The following is a 22,633-nucleotide window of genomic DNA, read 5'->3' on the forward strand; positions in this document are numbered from 1 at the left end:
ATCGTATCCTTTGGGATAGGGCCTAGGCCCACCCCCGTGACACACTAAATTTGATTAGGATTCCTTACATAAGCACAGGTGTGGCAGTAGACCAGGCTGGCCTCAAACTCACAGAGATCTGTCTGCCTCTGCCTCCCGAGTGCTAGGATTAAAGCCTCCATTGCACCTGGCTCTAACACTTCTTTATATAAGTAAATGCATTGTCTTCCAGTAAAAGCCTCAAATGAAATAAAATGAAAATATAATTTACCTATACATGTGATTTAAAAAGTCAATCTAATGTCTTATTTGTAATAGCAAGAATAGTAATTTGTGATAAATAATAAGATACAGTTGCATTGCATTTTTTGGGAAGAGATAAACGCATGGCTAGTCCTCCAACTAGGGTACAACAACAGATCAGAGAAAAGATTCCATTCATCTGAGTTTGGTGAACTAATGAATTTAATTGTATGAGCTAATTACTGGTGACCATACTACCAAAGAAAACCTCTGTCTCCCCCAGGGATTAGGCCTTACACAGACTATCTCTCACTGTTTCTCACTTTGTGAGCCCTCCTCCCCCTCTCCACAAAGCAAAGGCTAAAGCAAAGGCTAATAGGCTCCTTTATCTAAGGGTCTCCCATGGGTAGTAATGGCTACTCTGATTTCAAGAGGATAAAGGTCATGTCATACCTGGAGAACAGTGTTCCACAACATAGACATTCAATTATGCAGCCATAATCAAAACTGTATTTACATATACAAATTATGTAATTTTAATGTGGTGTGCATGGGTATGTAAATGTGATGTGATGACATCATCTAATGTTTTTATTCATACTCAAGACTTGGGTAGCACAGCAGCAACAAATAAAGGAGTGCAGGAGTTCCCTGGGGGTGGTTGTTCCGGGCGGCTGATAACTCAGTAAAATTCCAAACACTGCTTTTTATTGCTGTAATAGATTCCCCAAGGCTGAGTAGTGTCTAAAGAAGAGGTCTTTATTTTGGCTGACAGCTCTGACACTTGAATGAAGCTGATATCTACTCAACTTCTGGGATGGGCCTTGTGTTGCTTCTATTCCTAGTAGAAATCAGAAAGACAGAAAGGTGTTTAAGAAGGCAATTGGAGCTACAGAGATGAGCTGTAGCTCATCTGGAGCTCAGTGGCTCAGTGGAGAAGAGCACATATTTCTCTCGAAGAGAACCCAGTTCAATTCCTAGCACCCGCCACACTCACAACCACCTGTAACTACAGCTCCAGGGGACCCAGTTGCTTCTTCTCCAAGGACATTCCCACTCACACATGCACAAACTCACATATGGATGCATGCGCGCGCGTGCGCGCGCACGCGCGCGCACGGGCACACACACACACACACACACACACACACACACACACAATTTTAAAACAAAATAAATCTTAAGAAAAGGAAAGCTGGGATGGAGAGGTGGCTCAGAGGTTGAGAGGACGAGCTCTTCTTCCAGAGGTTCTGCGTTCAATTCCCCATGGTGGTTCCCAACGATCTATAATGATATCTGGTGCCCTCTTATGACCTGCAGGCAGAACACTGTACACATAATAAATAAATAAGTCTTTAAAAAAAAAAGAAAAGGAAAGTTAAAGAAGAGGAGGAGGAACGAGAAGATGAAAAAAAAGAAAAGCAGGGCATGGCGGCACACACCTTTAACCCCAGCACTCAGGAGGCAGAAGCAGACATATGTCTGTGATTTCAAGGCCAGTCTGGTCTACATAATGAGTTCCAAGACACTCAGAACTACATAGTGAAACCTTGAAAACAAAACAAAATAAAATGTGTCAAAAAGAAAGGCTTGCTTTTTTTTTAACAGCCTGCCCTGAGGTATAACTAGGTCCATCTAACTGGTACTATGATACTCTTACATTAAAGATGCATACCCTTACCCTAATTTTCTTTTTGAGACAGGGTCTCATACAACCTAGGCTGGCCTTGAACTGAGTATTGGATTACAGGTGTGTGCCATGATGTCCAGATTGGCTTTTTTGAAATTTCACTCTGTAGCCCAGGCCAGCCTGGAACTTAGGACCCTTCTGCCTTGATCCCAAGATTAATGTTATGTATGTACCACCATACCTGGAGAGGGAGGTACAGTTCTCATTTGCAAATGTGGTACTGAAGATTAGACTGGTCAAGATGCTTGCTTTAGCTGGGGACAGGACCAGCCTATTTCAAAGCCAAATCTGAGTCCAGGAGTTAAGCAACCCCCATCACTTGCTATGTTATTCCAGGTAAGTGTCATTTCCTAGTGCTAAGCTAGCTTGGGTAGCTGCAGGCAAAAGTTGGAAGGGAGATGCCTGGTGCTTCTTGCCATGTTTATGCCCCCTGGTGGCCACATACAGAGCTGCTGTTTGGTCCCTGGTTCTTTCTAGCACCACTAGGGGGCCTCTGCAAAGCCTGGCTATGTTGAGAAAAAGTCAGCAGGTTACTAATTAATATACCATTGACATATTTCTGCTGTTGGTAGTGCTCTTGCCTTTCTGGAACTCTTAGCTCTAGATTCCTCTGCTGGCCAAGGTAGGTACAGTGGCTACAGTGGACGGCTGGCCAGTGCCACTGATTGAAAGGACTGACATGGGGGACTGAGGCTGTACTGTCCCCAAAAGGCATGGAAGATAGAGGACATTCCCACTCTGGAGGTAGTTCTGTGAAACTGGAGGTTAAAGTGAAGAAAAAAAAATAATTTTGACCCAGTCTCCAGCATAGCCTGGAGATGGGGGTGCCCTGATTACAGTCACAGGTCCTAGTTCTTCAGACAGAAATAACTCTGGAGCCGAGGAAAGGAGGCCAGCTCCACCCCCACACCCCAAATACATCCCCCGCCCTCATTCGATAATCACCCCACAGTTGGAGATGAAGTGTCTGCCCAACATCATGAAAATACAGAAAAGGAACTCTAAATTCAACAGAGGTCCCTTGCCCAGCCAATGACAGTGCTGCGCCTCTCTGGTCCACCCGACCCAAGGCCACCATACCACACAGAATATCCTACGGCAGAGCTTTCAAACTCTTGGAAAAACAAGTGTAAAGTGTGGCTAAGGGTCTGTCTGTCCATCCATGAACTTCAAAGTTAATGGAGCCACCCTAGTCCACAGAGGATCAAAAAACAAACAAACAAACAAAAAAACAAACAAAAAAAAAAAACAGCTCTCAGTCTTCTATGAAGGCTTGATCAGGTGGAAGCTTGTGGGCTTTGAAGTTTGCCTTTGGTTGATGAAAGAATGTTTGGCTTCCCAACAGTATGCTTACAACACACTAGCCATGCATCTCCCACACAGTGGGGAGCAGGCTCAGAAAAGCACCCACAACGCAGTTAGTAGCCAGGAGGTAACATCCTACAGCCATTACCTCAGGGAAAGCAGATAAACCCTCTGCCTCCTTTGTAAGGATTCAGGCATTATGTTGGCCTGCCCCCCCCCCCCCCCCCCGTCACCTGACAGAATGCACTTGGGAGGTACTCTGGTCACCCCAGGGTTCCAAAGAACCCTTTTAAAAGACAGACCCCTGCCCGTTTACACTCTTTTCTGCTCTTCTCTCTCTCAGCTCTCTTCTCTTTCTGTTCTTTCCCAGCTCTTTCTGCCTCGGTCACCCTTGCCTGACATGGAATCCACCATGGTCCCCAACTCAAGGACCTCCCCCCTCGAGCTTTATCCCAATACTCTTGGCTCTGAAATACCCAGACTTGCCCCTCAAACAACCGATTGTAGATAGATAAACTTCCAGGAGACTTGACGTCCATAGCATAAGGCTAAACTCATTTATTTGAGCCAACAACTTAGAGTTATTACCCAGAGGAATCTGGCGAGGTCAGTTCAAGTCTCTAATCTTTTCATATTTCTCATAGACAGGTGTATTTAGTCAGGCTTTTTGTGTTGCTGAAGTCAACTGTCATGAAAAGCAACTTAAAGAGGGAAGATTTACTTCCTCTCTTGGTTCTAGATGTCCAGTGTTGACAGCAGAGAGAGTATGGCAGAGCAGGGCAATTCACTCCACAGCACCCAGGAGGCAGAGAAAATGGCAGATAGGAAGGAGCAAAGGCAAGAGGCAGCCACCAAGAGGAGTCCCCAGTGATCTGCTTCTTCCAACTAGGTCCTAGCTTCTACCTTTCCCCACCTCTCAATAATGCCAACTTATTACAAACCATCTGTTCATCTGCTCACCATGCTCTAGCTGTTGCTGGAAAAGGCATTACAAACACACTGTGGTGGTTTGAATAGGTATGGCCCCCAGAGACTCAAGTATTTGAATGCTTGGCCCATAGGGAGTGGTACTATAGGGAGATGGGGTCTTGATGGAGTAGGTGTGGCCTTGTTGAAGTGGGTGTGTCCTTGTTAGAGGAAGTATGTCACTGTGGGGGCCGGCTTGAGGTCTCAGAAGCTCAAATTAGTTCACTTCCTGCTGCCCAAGGATCAAGATACAGAACTCTCAGCTCTTCTCTAGCACCATGTCTCCCTGCATTCTGCCATGTCCTGCCATGATAATGGACTAAACTTGTGAAACTGTACGACAGACCCAATGAAATGCTTTCCTTTATAGGAGTTGCCATGGTCATGGTGTCTCTTCACAGCAATGGAAACCCTGACTAAGATACACACTCATGGGTACATTTCACTAATCTCCTAGGCTTTTGTTAATCCAATCAAAATTACCATCACAAGCAACCATCACTCCAGGCATAATGACATCGCCTATAATATGTACTTAGGGGATGGAGGTGGAAGGATGAGCTGGAGGCTAGCCTGGACTGCGTAGCCAGGCCTGGACAGTGAGATGCAGTTAACAACAACAACAAAAATTCCAACAGGTATCTTGCCAAGCAAGTGGGCTCTGTCAGATGTGAGACACTTCTACCACAAAGGTATTCCATTATGGGACATTTGTATTTGCTGCAAAGTGGAATGGAGTCATTTTCCTGCATGATTCTACAGAGGCTGAACATGGTGTAATTGGGAATAATAGCCAGAAAACGCGTCTAGCTGTCCTTCTTTCCATGGAGTGGGCATTTAGTGGAGTCAAGCCTCGCAAGGAGCACAGCTCAGGGGAAGTACGGAAGATTTGTGTCTTCAGTCCTATCCAGCTGTGGCCCAACGGCCTGGACACAGAGCAGGCAGATCTGGCCATAGGATCCAAGTCCTTCTAAGTCAAGGACCTTTACCCATGCTGTTGGCTTTATATGAAATGTTTTTCCTCCCTTACTTCAGATCCCTGCCAAAGCCTTGCCAGAGAGCCTTCCTTGATTTCCCAGAGACCAGCCTTACCGCTAGAGGGCTCTGCTTGTAAAGGCTCTTGCCCTCAAGCCTGATGACCTAGGTGTTGGAAGGAGAGAATTCCTGCAAATTGTCCTCCGACCTCCAAGTGTGCGCTGTGGCACAGGTACGCCCAGTCCCCTCCTCCATGAAGTAAATAGGATACACACACACACACACACACACACACACACACACACACACACACACACACACACACACACACACACACACACACAGAGAGAGAGAGAGAGAGATGAGAGAGAGAGAGAGAGAGAGAGAGAGACCCACCCTCAGGGTCAGGGGCCAGCCCTGTCCACTCCCCAGCCATTTCTGCTGCGCATGCTCAGGAAAGTGGGCTTTTCCCACCCTGTTCCCTAACTACCAGGTAGTCGGCGAAATCAAAAAGAAAGTGAAAATTCCTACAGTTTCATTCCCCAGAACCGAGCATTGTCAACTCCCTGCCCCATTAAACTTTTCTTTCCAGATAAACAGGCTAGCACAATGAGGGAGGGAGAGAAAAGGCACAGACCATTGCTGTTATTATCAACATGCCTTCTCTTTTTGGTCACAGTCAGCCTTTTCTACTTCACGTTCTGTCCTGGCCAACTCCAACCCCACATTTTACCTACTGATAGATGCAGGGTGTGGTAGACCAGGCCAAGGTGTGGTCACTCAGCTAGGGGAGGCCGGGAAGTGGACACCCTGCACCTCTCTATTCTCATGCACATACCAGGCTACCTGTTTGTCCCTCGCTTCACCTGACGCTGCCCACGGGCTTGCTCTAGTCAGGGCTTCTCTAGGAGAGGTGGGGAGGGACTCTCGCAGTTTCCTGGAGAGTTACTGTTTGTTTCATTAGGTAGCACAAACTGGGATTCAGGGACATTGTGTACTGACCTAGAAGACACGGTGGTTTCCCTGATCTGGAACTTCTCAATGAGCGAGCTTGAGGCGCCCCCTACTGGCAGCCTCTGCTTGGTTGCTGCTGCAAGCGAAAGCACAGCCAAAGCACACTTTCTCGGGGCTCAAAAGTGCCTCTCCTGCTTCCGTTTTTGGCCTCTTCCCACGCCAAATTTCCAACGCTTTCTTTCACACGTCTCCAAACTTACTTTCCCAAAGGGATATGAGTCATTTGCCACTTGGAGTGCAAAATATAATCACAAGGCCCATCCAACTACGTCACTTCCAAGTAATTAGTTTTAAGTTTTTAGATTATTAGGGGTTTTTTTTTTGGCTTGTTTTTGTTTTTTCGTTTTTAAAAATTGGGCTAGAGAGATGGCTTGGCAGCTAAGAGCATTTGCTGCTCTTGGAGAGGGCTCCGATTCAATCCTCTGCTCCTTCATGATGGCAAGACCACTACCACAGTTTAAAGCCAAATTTGAAGCAAGCAAGCTTTAATTAAATAATGTCCAGGTGATGGGCTCTGGCCAAGTCCATACCCAGGTTCCTGGGAAATGGCCCAGAATCAAGTATAGTAAGAGCTTAAGAAGGATAACACGTAATTCATTGTATTTCCAATCAGGGGCAAACATACATCCTGATGTACTTCTGGCCTGTGACCTCCTACCCACATGGGATCAAGTACACCTGGTTCAGATGGGTCAAACAAACTTGTTTAGGGGAGTGAAAAACATGTGGCTTGTTATCTGTCATAAACAATAGCCTACAGCATTTCAGGAACTATCGTCCTTGGGCAAGGGGCTTGCAGATCAGAGGCATTTTTGTTTCATGGATCTCTTAAGCATAGTAATTAAAACTGAAAATGTAACTTTAGCTCTCACATCCGCTGCCGTCTTCTGACCTCTGAAGGCAGGAGGCACAAGTGTGGTGCACATAAATACATGCAGGCAAACATTCAAACACACAAAAGAAAATAAATATGTCTTTAAAAGTTTTAAAATAGTGCACACGTGTGTGAGTGCGTGCGTGCGTGCGTGCGTGCGTGCGTGTGTGTGTGTGTGTGTGTGTGTGTGTGTGTGTGTGTGAGTGTGTGAGGCGGGGTGGGGGGTATGTGCACATGAGGGTAGGTGCCCACAGAGTCCAGAAGAGGGTATTGGATCCTCTTGAAGCATGTGAAAAGGGCTGAGCCCTTGCTTCCTTGATCCCTCACCTAACCTATATCCCAGCTTCCCCTCAGAAGACCAAAAGACAGTTTGGTTGGTATCTTAGTTGCTGTGAAGAGACACCATGACCAAAGTAACTCTCATAAAAGAAAGCATTTAATTTGGGGTCTTGCTTAAATTTTCAGAGACATAGTCCATGACCATCATGGCTGGAAAGCAGACAGACATGAGACTGGGGCAGTAGCTGAGAACTTTACATCTTGCCCAAAGGCAGCAGGCAGGCAGAGAGAGAGAGAGAGAAAGAGCATGGCATGGGCTTTTGAAACTTCAAAGCCCAGCCCCAGTGCACATTTCTTCTAACAATGTCACGTCTCCTTCAGTGAGGCCATACCTCCTAATCTTTGTCAAACAGTTCTGCTAACTGGGTACCAAAGACTCAGATATTAGCCTACGGGGACCATTCTCCTTCAAATCACCACAGCTGGTTTCCTAGGCAGAAAATGCCTCCCACACAGGAAGAAGGCCTGAAGCAGAAGAATCATGAGCTCAGAGTTAGCTTGGGCTATCCAGAAAGCTCAAAGACAACCAGAGCTACATAGTGAGATTGATAGGTGCCTCAGTTATAAAAACAGCATTTCTGTGAGGTTACAACTGGCCATGGTCAAGCCATTATCATGCCTGAAAGGAAGTGTTTTGCTGAAACAACCTATCCAGGAAGATAGTCTTTGACTGAGCAGACAATACCAGGAAGGACAGACTACAGACTCACTAGTGGCCTTCCGAAACTGCATTTAACTTCCTCATCCCCAAGCCTCTATATACATTCCAAATATCCCATCTCCTCCTTGCAGACCCCTTCACTCGGATGGGGTTAAAATAAACAGTCTACCCTGATGAAATCAGACTACAGCTTCTTTGTACTGCCTCAGAAATCTAAGGGAGGGAGGGAGGAGGGAAGGAAGGAAGGGAAGAAGGGAAGGAGGGACGGAGGGAAGGAGGGAGGGAGGGAGGGAGGGAGGGAGGGAGGGAGGGAGGGAGGGGACCAGACCCTTACCCAGTACCCTGCTTTGGTAGCCATGACAGACCAAGCAAGATGTAGTCCTCTGACACAGCAAAATGTGTCTGAGCTTCCTGATCTTGCCCAACCTCCTGGTCACTAGGAAGTCAGACACCCTCCATGTGGCAAGGAACCAATCAGAAGTTAGCTGGCAGGCTCTGGATGTGCTTTACAGTGGTGTACAGAGCATAGCAGCCACCCTGGGAAGGCCTATAGGCTGTAGCAACAAGTTAACCAATCAACACAGGACAGATCACCCAAGCCTGGAAGTGCTCCAATCCTGAGACTGTTGCAGACCCTTTGACACTCCCTTGCTCTAACCAATAAATTCCTTGCCTCAAGGTCCCTTCAGGTCCTTCTTACTCCACCCTCTGTGTCAGATGGACAGAAGGACAGTTAACTCATTAAATAATTAAAGACTTTGCTTTTGTATCAGAACAGGTCTAGGTATCTGCCTGAATCTTTCAGTGAGAAACTTATTTTTAAAAATACAGCACAGTGCTGGAGAGATGGCTCAGTGGTTAAGAGTGGTGGCTGCTCTTCAAGAGGACCCGGGTTCTATTCCCAGCACCCACATGGCAGCTCACACCTGTCTGTAACTCCAGTTCCAGAGGATCTGGTATCCTTACACCAGTGCACATAAAATAAAGTTAAATAAAGTATTTTTTAAAAAAAATACAGCATAGGGCTGGAGAGATGGCTCAGAGGTTAAGAGCACCGGCTGCTCTTCCAGAGGTCCTGAGTTCAATTCCCAGCAACCACATGGTGGCTCACAACCATCTGTTATGAGATCTGGTGCTCTTTTCTAGTGTGCAGATATACATGGAAGCAGAATTTTGTATACATAATAAATAAATAAAATCTTTGGAAAAAAATACAGCATAATGGCTCCTGCCTTCAAAATGGAGTCAAGTAGGTTCCTCAGGAGGATGTATGGTAATTAGAATACTGGAGCTCATGTTGCCTGGCAACACAAATGCCAATGGGCTGTGACTGGAGCTGAGTCTTTAAATTGTATTTTCTTCTGAGTCAGTGATCAGAGAGCAATGGGTTAGTACCCTAATCCTGCTTCTCCTTTTACCTTCAGCATTACAGACAATTGTTAGTTGCCCTGTAGGTGCTGGGACTTGAACTGGGGTCTTTTGGAAGAGTAACCAATGTTCTTAAGTGCTGAACCCTGAAAAAAAACTTAAGCTTCCTAAATAAAAAAAAAGAAATTGTAAGAATAGTTAAAAATAATTATAAAACTGCAGAACTAGGTATGTGCTATAAGTTTTTAGTAATAAAGCAGCCTAAATACACTGAATCCTTCAGTGCAGAAATAGCTTTTCAATGTTGGGATGAGCTTGCAAAACAGAAAGACATAGCTGAGTGCTCTGGACAGCAAGGTTGCCTCTGTAAAGAGCAAATACACCTAAGGCTTTTACAAACTCTTAGGTCTCAGGCCTGCTGCTGCAATTTTAGTAGAGAGAAACTACCACCATCTCAGGTCCTTCGGGTACAAAGGTATCCTCAAATATAGTTTTCCTACATAGAAAATCCCCACTGTATAGCTAAGGAAGCAGTGTACCTTACTGAAATTATCCAAGAAACCCATGTCCCCTACTCCACTAACTACTCTAGGTCATGTTGATTTTTGGTTTTGAAGCAGAATCTTGGACTGGCCATCAACTCACTATGTAGCCAAGGATGCCTCTGAACTCTGGATCTTTCTGCCTCCACTAGGATCTGGGATTGATCCTAGGATCTCATGCATGCTGGGAAAACACTTTACTAAGAGCTACATCTCTAGCTCCATCCTCTATCTATTTTTAAAATACCATTTTCTTTTGTGATTATACAAGTTATGCCAAATGGGGAAACATATGTATATTTTTGTTTGCTCATATAGTCAAGGATCACCTTGAACTCTGAGCCTCTTGCATCTCTCTCACAAGTGCTGAGATTACAAGCATGTGCCACTGTCCTTGGCTCTGGCAATGTATATTTATGGTAGAAAAGTGTTATTTGGGAAGACAGCAGGTACACAGGTAGCACCAGGGGTGAGGGGGGTGACTGGCAGGATAGGTCTGTAGTGGCCTCTGGCGGCTGTGCTTTGCTGTCAGGCCACAGAGGCTGCGCTGGGTGACAGAGCAGGAGATTAAGAAGGAGATTAGCCAGCTGCTAGAGAACCATCGCATTGAGGGGATTTTGTGGACATGGCCCTAGGTGTATCTCTACCCTTCTTCAGCACATGTGACTGCACATTTCTAGCAGACATATTTCATTAGATGAACCTATTTTGTATGAAGTCATGGGATGATAGAGATACAAGAAAAGCTGGGGATCTTGAGGGTCTGTGAGGAGGTGGATCAGTCCTAGTACATTTGGAGTAATGGATGCATTGGCAGACAAGCCCACTGGCTGCTAAAGCTGTGGGGCCTCACAGAGGGAGAAGTGACCACTGGGGCTATCATGTTGTCTGTTCTGTGCCTGGTATTTTTCAGTTTGAAAGTCCTAAGTTTTGTTTTGTTTTGTTTTGTTTTTGAGACTGGGTCTCTTTGCATAGCCATGGCTGTCATAAAACTCACTATGTCTGCATATAAGGCTGGCCTGGAATTCACAGTACTGGGATTAAAGATTTGAGCCACCATATCTGACCCTGAGAATAAAGCTCTTCCTTATTCATAAGCTGGACTCAAAGTGCTGTTGCATTTTGGTGCTGTTCTGTTGTTAAGAGGTAACTATTCTCTCTCTCTCTCTCTCTGATTTTTGAGATAGTGTTTCTCTGTAGCTTTGGAGGGTGTCTTGGAACTCAGTAGACCAGGCTGGCCTCAAACTCAGAGAGATCCAACTGCCTCTGCCTCCCTAATGCCACGATTAAAGGCATGTGCCATCACCACCTGGCTAAGTGATAATTCCTTTCTATACAAAATTAGGCACTCTGGCCAGGAAAACAGGTAAATCTTAAATAAAAAGTTAAGCCAGGCAGTGGTGGCACACGCCTTTAATCCCAGCACTTGGAAGGCAGAGGCAGGCAGATCTCTGTGAGTTCAAGACTAGCCTGGTCTACAAGAGCTAGTTCCAGGACAGCCTCCAAAAGCTACAGAGAAAACCTGTCTTGAAAAACAACAACAACAACAAAAATACAACTACAGCTTAAATCACATATTGACCCTCATACACTGATAGTGTGAGACTTCAAGAACCCACTCTTGACAATAGGCCAGTTATCCAGACAAAAGATAAACAAAGAAATGATGTTGTTAACTGACATTATAAACCAAATGGACCAGCCTGGAAAGATGGCTCAGAGGTTAAGAGCACTGACTGCTCTTCCAGAGGTCCTGAGTTCAATTCTCAGCAACCACATGGTGGCTCACAACCATCTGCAATGAGACTTGCTGCCCTCTTCTGGTGTGCAATCATACATGCAGACAGAATACTGTATAAGTAATAAATAAATAAAATTAAAAAATCCTATATCTTTAAAAAAATAAACCAAATGGACCAAACAGATAGTTTCAGGATATTTTACTCAAACACAAAAAAATATACCTTCTTCCCCAAATATACCCTCTTCTCCAAAATTGACTACATACCTGAACACAAAGCAAGTCTCAACAGATACAAGTAAATCTAAATAATACCCTACATCCTATCAGACCACCACAGATTAAAGCTGGATTTCAACAACAACAGAAAGCTTAAAGACTCAAGGAAACTGAACAATTCACTACTGAATGAAAAATGGGTCAAGACAGAAATTAAAGCAAGAAGCTAAAGAAAGACTTTCTAGAATTTGTTGTTTGTTGTACAATATTACTTTTAGATGTGTTACATTTGTTTATGTTGTGGAGCATTGGTTTTAACAATGCACAGATGTGCTGCATTCTTTTATGTTGCATTTGTTTAACTCTGTGAAGTTGTGTTACTTCACCTGTCTAAAACACCTGATTGTTCTAATAAAGAGCTGAATGGCCAGTAGCTAGGCAGGAGATAGAGATAGGTGGGGCTGACAGGCAGAGAGAATAAATGGGAGGAGAAATCTGAAAAGATGAAAGAGCAGAAAAAGGAGGAGAGGAAGACTCTAGGGACCAGCTACCCAGCTACATAGCAAGCCATGAAGAAAGAAGTAATGAAAGGTATACAGAAATAGAAAGATAAAAGACATGAGGCAAAAGGTAGATGGGATAATTTAAGAAAGGCTGGCTAGAAATAAGACAAGCTAAGGCTGGACATTTGTAAGTAAGAATAAGCCTCTGTGTGTAATTTATTTGGGAGCTGGGTGGCAGGCCTTCAAAAGAGCAAAGAGTCAAAAAAAAAGAGTTAAAGAAACCCAACAACAGATGAAAATGAACACATAATACATGTGAAAATGTACACATAATACGTGATAAAGATACACAACAAAACTAAACTTATGGGACAAAATGAAGGCAGATCTAAGAGGCAAGTTCATAGAACTAAATGCATACTTAAAAATTGGAGCAATCTCATTGTAGGAACTCACTAGCACATATGAAAACTCTAGAGCAAAAAGAAGAAATCACACTTGCAAGGAGTAGATGGCAAGATATAACCATCAAGGCTAAAATCAATAAAATTGTAACAAACAACCAAAAACAATATGAAGAATCAGTGAAATAATGAGTTGGTTCTTTGGGGAAAAAATCAGTAAGATTGACAAACCCTTATCAAAATTAACTAAAGGTAGAAAGAGAATATCCAAATTAACAAACTTACAAATGAAAAGGTGGCCATAACAACAAACATTGAAGAAATATAGAGAATCCTAAGGATATCTTTCAGGAACCTATATTCCTTAATTGGAAAATCTAAAAGGGATGGGTAATTTTTTCAATATATGACACTTACAAATTTAAAGTAAGATCAGATAAGCAATTTAAACAGATCTGTAAGCCCTAGTGAAATAGAAGCAGTAATAAAAAAAAAATCTCCCAACCCAAAGAAGGCCGAAGCCAGGTGGCTTTAGTGCAGAATTCTACCAGAATTTCAAAGAGTTCATGCCAATATCTTCAAATTATTGCACAAAATAGAAACAGAAGGAACATTGCCCAATTCATTTTATGAGGCCACAAAGAAAGAGAATAACAAACCAATTTCCCTTTTGAATATAGATGCAAAAAATCCTGATAAAATACTTGTAACTGAATCCAAGATCACATTAAAAAGATCATCCACCATGATCAAGTAGTCTTCATTCTAGAGATGCAGGGATGGTTCAATGTATATAAATCGATAAATGTGATTTACCATATAAACCTAACTGAAAAAACAAAACCACGTGATCATCTCATTAGATTCAGAAATGGCCTTTGACAAAATCTAACATCCCTTCATGATAAAAGTTGAAAAGTTGGGGATACAAGAGATATGCCTAAACACAATAAAAGCAGTTTACAGCAAGTTCATAGCCAATATCAACTAAAATGGAGAGAAACTCAAATCAATTCCACTAAAATCAGGAATAAGACAAGGTTGTCCTCTCTCTCCATACCTATTCAATATAGTTCTTGAAGTCTTAGCTAGAGCAAGAAGACAACTGAAGGAGTTCAAGAGGATACACGTTGGAAAGGAAGAAGTCAGAATATCATTGTTCACAGATGACATGATATTATACATAAGTGAACCTAAAAACTCTACCAGGGAATTCCTACAGCTCATAAACACTTTCAGCAAAGTAGCTGGACATAAAACTAACTCACAAAAATCACTATCCTTCCTATATACAAGCGACAAATGTACTGAGAAAGAAACCAGTGAAACAACATTGTCTTAGTTAGCGGTTTTTATTGCTGTGAAAAAACACCATGACCACAAAAACTCTGTTTTTTTTTTTTTTAAAAAAGATTTATTTATTTATTATGTATACAGTGTTCTGTCTGCAGGTGTGCCTGCATGCCAGAAAAAAAGGGTGCCAGATCTCCTTACAGATGGTGTGAGCCAACAACTCTTACAAAAAACAAACAAACAAACAAAAAAAACCCCAAAAAAACATTTATTTGAGGTTGGCTCACTTACAGCCTCAGAAGTTTAGTTCATTATGATCATGAAGAGGAGCATGGCAGGCAGATGTGCTGGAGCTGGGAGTCATACATCTTGACTGAGAGGCAACAGGACGTGGACTGACTGTCACACTGAGGGAAGCTTGAGAAAAATAGACCTCAAAGCTCACCCCCACAGTGACACACTTCCTCCAACAATGCCTTCCTCCTAATAATGCCACTCCCTTTGGGAGGCATTTTATTTCAAACCACTACAAGCACCTTTCACAATAGCCTCAAATAATATAAAATATCTTGAGGTAACCTTAACCAAGCAAGTGGAAGGCTTGTAGGATAAGAATTTTTATTAAATTGAAGAGGGTATCAGAAAATAGAAAGATCTGCCATGATCCTGGATCAATAGGATTAAATTAATAGTGAAAATGGCCATCCTACCAAAAGCAATCTACAGATTCAATGCAATCCCTATTAAAATTCAGATTTCAGTTTCATATGGAAACATATACATACAAACAAAACAAAACAATTAAAACAATCCTGAATAATAAAATAACTGCTAGAAGTCTCACCTTCCGTGATTTCAAAATTTAATATACAGCTATAGTAATAAAATACCATGGCATTGGCGCACGCGTGCGCGCGCACACACACACACACACACACACACACACACACACACACACACCACTTGATCAATGGATTCAAATTGAAGAACCAGATAAACCCACACACCTATGGATATCTGATTTTGGCTAAGAAACCAGAAATATACAACCAGAAAAAAAGGCAGCATCTTTGAGTGATCAAACTGGATGGCTGCATGTAGTGAAAGACCCCTGCCCCTTAGCCCTTTCTTTCTCAAGTTTGTCTCCTCTTCCTCCTGTCGGCGGCTTCCTCGATCCCCACCCCCGGCGGCCTTCCCCTGCCACCCGCCGCATGCCCGGCCCGAGAACAAGCACCAGGTGGGCCGGCCCGAGAACGAGCACCGGGTGGGCCGGCCCGAGAACGAGCACCAGGTGGGTCGGCACGAGAACAAACACCAAGTGAGCCGGCCTGGAGCCCTGCCCCTGAGCCCCCGCCCGAAGAGAAACACTCCGTCCCAAGGTCTCCGCCCCCAAGGTCAGCCATCAGGAAGCGGGGGGGGGGAATTGAGTCTGCTGTACCAGACACCAGACACCAGACCTTGAGAATATGCTGATCTGGAATGGCTCTGTGTCTCATTTGAACCATCCAATAGAAATGATTCTGTATTTCGCCTCATTTGAAAGACTCTATGTTTCACCTCATTTGAATAACTCTGTACTTTGCCTCATTTGAATAACCCTGTATAGCGCCTCATATACATTGACCAATGGGAATAGCTCTGTACAATGCCTCATTAGAATTATCCAATAGAATCCCTGCTCCTAGCTTGCGCCTTTTTCCCTATATAAGGACCCCTTTCCCTTGGCTCGGCGCGCTTAGCCACACAGAAGCTAAGTCGCCCCGGGTACCCGCGTCTCCAATAAAGCCTCTTGCTTTTGCATCCAAGTTCGTGGCCTCGCTGATTCCTGGGTGCGGGTCTCCTTCTACGAAAGTACCTCTTCGGGGGTCTTTCAGTAGAAGAATCCAAATAGATCCATACTAATCACCCTGCACAAGACTCAACTCCAAGTGGATCAAAGTCTTCAACATTAAACCAGATATATAGAAGAGAATGTGGGGAATAGCCTTGAACTCAATGGTACAGGAGAAGACTTTCTGAACAGAACACTGATAGTGCAAACATTAAGATCAGCAATTAATAGATGGAACCTCATAGAACTGAAACACTTCTGTAAGACAAAGAACAACATTTGGACTAAGTGACAGCCTGCTGAATGGGAATAGGTTTTTACCAAATACACACATGCTGTAGGGTTAACATCCAAAATATATAAAGAATTTAAAAATATGAACATCAAGAAATCAATAACCCAATTTAAGAGTACAGATCTAAACAGAGAATTCTCAAAAGAATAACCTCAAAGGACTGAGTAAGACTTAAAGACAATATTCAACATCCTTAGTCATCAGGGAAATGAAGAATCAGTTTTACATCTGCCAGAATGTCTAAAACAAATGACAGCTCATGCTGGTGAGGATGTGGAATAAGGGGAACCCTCATATGGTGCTAGTAGGAGTGCAAATGTGTAAAGCCACTATGGAAATCAGTGTGGCAGTCGCTAGGAAGATCAGAATCAATCTACCTCACGATCTAGCTATAGTGCTCCAGGGCATATACATAACAGATGCATCATCTTACCACAGACATCCTTGATCTTCAATGATGCTCTATTCATAATATCTAGAAATTGGAAATGAATGGATAAAGAAAATGTGATACAATTATACAATAAAAATGCTCCACTGTTTAAAAAATGAAATGAAATCCACAGGCAAATAGCTGGAACTAGAAAAATAATCATCCTGAGTGAGGTAACCCATACCCAGAATGGCAGATTGGTAAGTATTTGATTATATGTGGGTATTAGCTGTTAAGTCAATGATAACCAAGCTACAATTCATAGGAGGTGGGGTGGGAGGAACAGATAGATTTCCATAGGGAAGGGAAATAGAGTGCATAGTCATGAATGATAGATGGGATGGGAGGACTGGAATGGGAGGGTCAAATGGGGTGGGAGATGGGAGAGGAAGGACACAAAGAAGGAATATATGGGGAGACAGTTAAAATTAAGAGCCATTTGAGGGGTAGTATGTAGTAAAAGCTTCCTAAAATATACACGTATGTTAAGTCAATCTAAATTAAAATAATGGGGGAGACAGAGCCTCAACATCTCTTGTCACTAAATAAAGCTTCCAGTACCAGGATTGGGTTACATTTGAGTTGTCAGTCAATGGGGTCCCATGGGAACCCCTAAACAACCCTGGCTGTTGCCAAGAGTATAGGTTGCTTTACACAAACTTCAAGTCCCCATTGCTGAAGATAATAACTACACAATTCATGGAACATGTGAAAATTGAGCCCATACTTCCATAGATGCTCAACCATCACCAGAGCAGCTTCCTTCTGCAGAAGATGGGAACAAAATCAGAAACCCACAGCAAGACATTCGGCAGAGAATGATAGACTGTGGAACACTCAGCCCTAAATGGTATGTCTCCATTAAACCCCTCCCCTCAGGCCTTAGGGTACCCTGCAGAAGAGAAGGTGGGAAGAATATAAGAGACTGAGGGGAGGAATGGAGGACATCAAGAAAACAAAGTCCTCTAAATCAATAGGATAAATGTGCATATTAACTCACAGAGACTGATGTAGCATGCATGAGGCCTACAACGTCTGTACCAGATGGGGTCCTAGAACCGAAGGGGGTAATGGATACATGCCTCCATCTCTAACACACAAGTTATCTCCAATGCTAGCCATATACAAATGATAATTTAGTTTTCTTCAATGGAAACAAACTACTCTTAAGGGTAGGTTACAGGCCCAGCATGAGATGGCCAATAGGAAATGAACTCAATAGCATCTTTGGAAGTTCCCTGTCTCATAATGTCATGTCAGGGATTTTCTTTTTTAAAATTTTTATCATATACATAGTCTTAGGAATCTATTTATTTATTTATTATTTATTTATTTAATGTACACTGGCATTTTGCCTGCATGTATATCTGTGTGAGGCTGTCAGATCTCCTGGAATTGAACCCTCTGGAAGAGCATCCAGTGCTCTTAACTGCTGAGCCATCTCTCTCGATCTTAGGTAGGGTTTCTATTGCTGTGAAGAGACATCGTGACCACAGCAACTCTCATAAAGGAAAACATTTAATTGTAGTGGTAGCTTACATTTCAGAGGTTTAGTCTATCATGATGGGAAGCAAGGCAGCATGCTGGTAGATGTGGTGCTAGAGAAGGAGATGAGAGTCCTACATCTTAACTCACAGGCAACAGGAAGTGGTCTGAGACATTGGGCAGTATCTTAAGTATAAATGAGACCTCAAAGCCTGCCTCCACAGTGACATACTTCCTCTTTTTACCTTACAGATCCTTTGAGTATATATTACGGATTCCAGTTTAGTGAGATTCCTGAGTGTATTTTTCTTTTGGGCCACCAACCAGCTCCTAAATCGTGACACAGAGGCTTAGTATTAGTTTTGAATGCTTCTAGCTTAGGCTTGTTTCTGGCTAGCTCTTTTTTTAAACTTTATTTTTTTTTTAAAGATTTTATTATGTATTCAATGTTCTGTCTGCATGTATGCCTGCAGGCCAGAAGAGGGCACCAGATCTCATTACAGATGGTTGTGAGCCACCATGTGGTTGCTGGGAATTGAACTCAGGACCTCTGGAAGAGCAGTCAATGCTCTTAACCTCTGAGCCATGTCTCCAGTCACCCTGTTTCTCTTTATAACTTTTACCTCAGGGGCTTATTACCTTTCTTTCTTTCTGTCTGTCTGTCTTACTTGTCTGCTGGCTGTCTGTGACTGCCTGGCTTCTGGCTCCTCATTCTTACTTCCTTCTCCTCTCATTTTTCCTCCTCTGGAGTCTAGCTTAGCGTTCTCCTATTTATTCTATCTGCATGCCAGCCCTGCCTATCCCTCTCCTACATAGCTATTGACCATCCAGCTTTTTATTAGACCAATCAGGTGCCCTAGGCAAGCAAGGTGAAGCAAATGTAACATATCTTTATATAAACACACATCCTTATCTCATTAAACAAGTGCAGCATAAACAAAAGTAGCACACCTTTACACAGTTAATGTAATATTCTGCAGCATAAACAAATGTAACAACATCCTTGCCTAGTTAAAATAATATTACACAACACCTGAGTGTTCAAATGAGCCGGTCTCTGTGTCTTGCTCTTCTCCTTCTGCTTGTTTGTTTTGTCCTATTCTGGTGTGTTAGTTTTTCTTTGTTTGTTTGTTTGTTTTGGTTTTTTGATTCAGGTTTCTCTGTGTGGCCTGACTGGCCTGGAACTAGTTCTGTAGATCAGGCTGGCCTCAAACTCACATAGATCTGCCGGCCTCTGCCTCCTGAGTGTTGGGATTAAAGGCGTGTGCCACCACCACCCGGCTATGTTAGTTTTGTTTTAACTTGTTTTGTTACTATCCCTCGGAAGCATGTGTACTTTCTAATGAGAGATGGAAAGGGGGAGGATCTGGATGGAAAGGGAGATGGGGAGAAACCAGGAGAGGAAAGCACAATCAGGATATATTGTGTGACAAAAGAAAGAAACCTATTTTCTTTTTTTTTTAAAGATTTTTTTATTTATTATGTATACAATGGATATATTGTGTGACAAAAGAAGAAAACCTATTTTCTTTTCTTTAGATTTTTTTTTATTTATTATGTATATAATGTTCTGCCTGCATGGACACCTACAGGCCAGAAGGGGGCACAAGATCGCATTATAGATGGTTGTGAGCCACCATGTAGTTGCTGGGAATTGAACTCAGGACCTCTGAAAGAACAGTCGGTGCTCTTAACCTCTAAGCCATCTCTCCAGCCCATGTTATTTGGACTTGAGGTATCACTCAGCAGGCAAGAACGCTGACTCCTAAAAGGAAAGAAAGGAAGGAAGGAAGAAAGGCAGAAAGAAAGAAGGAAGGAAGGAAGGAAGGGAAAGAAAGAAAGAAAAAGCTAAAAATAAATCTTACATATGACCCAGCTATACCACTTCTCAGCATACACCCAAGAGACTCAACATCTTACTCCCTGGTTTCTTGCTTAGTCATGTTCACTGTTGTTCTCTTCACAACAGCTAGGACATGGAAACAAACTAAATGTCTTTCAGCTGATGAATGGATAAGGAAAATGTGTACATGCACATTATGGAATACTAGTCAGCTTTGTAAAAAATGATAATTTTGAAATTTGCAGATAAATAGGTAAAACTAAAAATAATAATATTGAGTGAAGTAACTCATACCCAGAAAGATAACGGTCACAGGTCTCTCTTAACATGGTTCCTACTTTCAAATCTTCATATGTAAGTGTAGACTTCACCTCTCGACAAAGAAATGTCTCTTTGCAACAGAGACCGGTATAGAAAACCACATAAAAATTTCCTCTTTCCATGTTAACCATGTTCATTATGTTCTCCTTGTTCAAACCTTTCTAAGGCAGCCATGTTGATGAAGCTTCTGACATTTCTTTTTCTTTTTTTCTTTTCTTTTTTTTTTTTTCTTTTTGGTTTTTCGCCAGGGTTTCTCTGTATTGCTTTGGAGCCTGTCCTGGAACTCACTCTGTAGACCAGGATGGCTTTGAACTCACAGAGATTGTTAGATCCCCGGAAAACTCAGGTATCCGGGGTCCCAGGCCACGACCACGGTCACGGTCACGGTCACCCCAATCACCAGGCGGATTCGAGAGCTTGATGCAAATTGCATGAGGCTTTATTGTAATTTAACCAGCTAACCCCATGTTAGCTCGGGTCTTTCACCCACCCGCCACGGCAGATGGCTTGCAAAAGACAGATCTTGTAGGGCAGCGTAAGGGGAGTGTCTAGGGGTACGCACAGGCTCACTATTGGTGTGCCTCCAGCCTTGGAAGGATTGCCCTGTGTTGATTGGCCAACTGGTTGTTATGGCCCATAGGCCCTCCCAGGGTGGTTGCTATGCTTTGCGTCATTGCTGTGTGCTTGTCCGTAAAGTACAGCCAGGGTTGTAAAGCATAGTTCCACCAGCTAACTTCTGATTGGTTGCTTGTCACGAGGCAGGCATCTGACTTTCTAGTGACTAAGACAAGGTCATAGAGCAAGTGTTCGGCAGTTATGGCTGCCAAAAGGGAAGCTGTTCCCTTCAAGATCACCTGCCTCAGCCTCCAGAGTGCTGGGATTAAAGGCGAGTGCCACCAACTCCTGGCTGCTTCTAACATTTCTAGGAGATGAAATCTCATAGCAAATTATGAACATGGTAACATGGAAGGACAAATTTTATGGAGCCCCAACCCTTGAAACAGAGCCATAGGCAACTAAGGAATGCAAAGAGCAGGAGAAATGGGCTTCCCCAGAGTAAAAGCCCCCAAATGGCTATCCAATACCAAGTGGTCCGCCTGCAGACCATAACAAAAAAGAAAATTAGGTGTACTCCACAGGTGGCAAGTGTGTGTTCATAACCTACTTAGATGAGGTTTACAATCCAAATAATATATCTTATGCCCGTCCCCCCAAGTTTCTCCACTGACACAGTAAGCAGGATCAAGCAGAATTGAAAAAGTGTAACAGCAGGTTTATTGAGCAAAGCAACTCCCGGGCAAGTTCACTGGTCCCAGAGATTGAGGCCAGAGAAATTGTGGGCTCAGGCTGGGGCAGAAAAGTTTTATAGATTGTAAGCGAGGAGTGGTGGCATGTCTGCCACGAGCTGGGGCTTGTGCCCCAGGATGGTTAAAAAACAAAACAAAAACTGAGCACTTGCTGGGCGGTGGTGGTACACGCCTTTAATCCCAGCACTCAGGAGGCAGAGGCAGGCGGATCTCTGTGAGTTTGAAGCCAGCTTGGTCTACAAGAGCTAGTTCCAGGACAGCCTCCAAAGTCACAGAGAAACCCTGTCTTGAACCCTCCCCCCCAAAACAAAACAAAACAAACAAACAAACAACAACAACAAAAACTGAGCACTTAGGTAAGGACTTGGGCATCTGGCAGCATCAGGGGAGGAAATTGTAATAGCTGTCAAGAATGTGGAACTGGGCCTTTGGCGCTTTTCCTTGTTTGGAGATTCTCTGAGCAGGCAGGATTTGGAAAGAGGGAGAGAAAAGGGAGGGAGGGAGGGAGACACACACACACACACACACACACAGAGAGAGAGAGAGAGAGAGAGAGAGAAAGAGAGAGAAAGAGAGAGAGAGAGGAATGGGGCTTCCCAGTCTGTAGGGGCAAGCTGGAGACTCCAACTGAACACAGAATTTTCATTAGCTGCAATCCTAGCTTTTTTCTAGTCCTACCCTCTGTGGTCTCTGCCTTCAGTTGCACCACCCAATGCTCTCCACTTAAAGTCAAATAAATTTTTGTTGATCTTGTCCTGCATTAAATATGAAAAGGTTATGAGGCTCCCTAGAAATGTAGGATGGAATGTTAAATGATAATAAATTGTTATTGCTTTTAAACCCAGCACTTGGGAGGAAGAGGCAGGAGGATCTCTGTGAGTTCGAAACCAGCCTGGTCTACAAGAGCTAGTTCCAGGACAGCCTCCAAAGCCACAGAGAAACCCTGTCATGAAAAAAAAAGAAAACTCAGTCCCTCTTCAAGAACTGAGAGCTTGAGATAGA

At 43.3% G+C, this 22,633-nt stretch overlaps 1 long non-coding RNA gene across 1 annotated transcript; it reads right to left on the reverse strand.

The window, feature by feature from the left end:
• Window positions 1-960: 960 nt before the first annotated feature.
• Window positions 961-8,526, reverse strand: LOC107979629. The gene is made up of 2 exons (XR_003483411.2): window positions 8,381-8,526; window positions 961-1,063 (listed from the first exon to the last, which is right to left on the reverse strand). It is a non-coding gene; the product is annotated as an uncharacterized LOC107979629 (long non-coding RNA).
• Window positions 8,527-22,633: the final 14,107 nt, after the last annotated feature.

Source organism: Cricetulus griseus, chromosome 3, assembly GCF_003668045.3.
Source record: "Cricetulus griseus strain 17A/GY chromosome 3, alternate assembly CriGri-PICRH-1.0, whole genome shotgun sequence".
Lineage (NCBI taxonomy): Eukaryota > Metazoa > Chordata > Mammalia > Rodentia > Cricetidae > Cricetulus > Cricetulus griseus.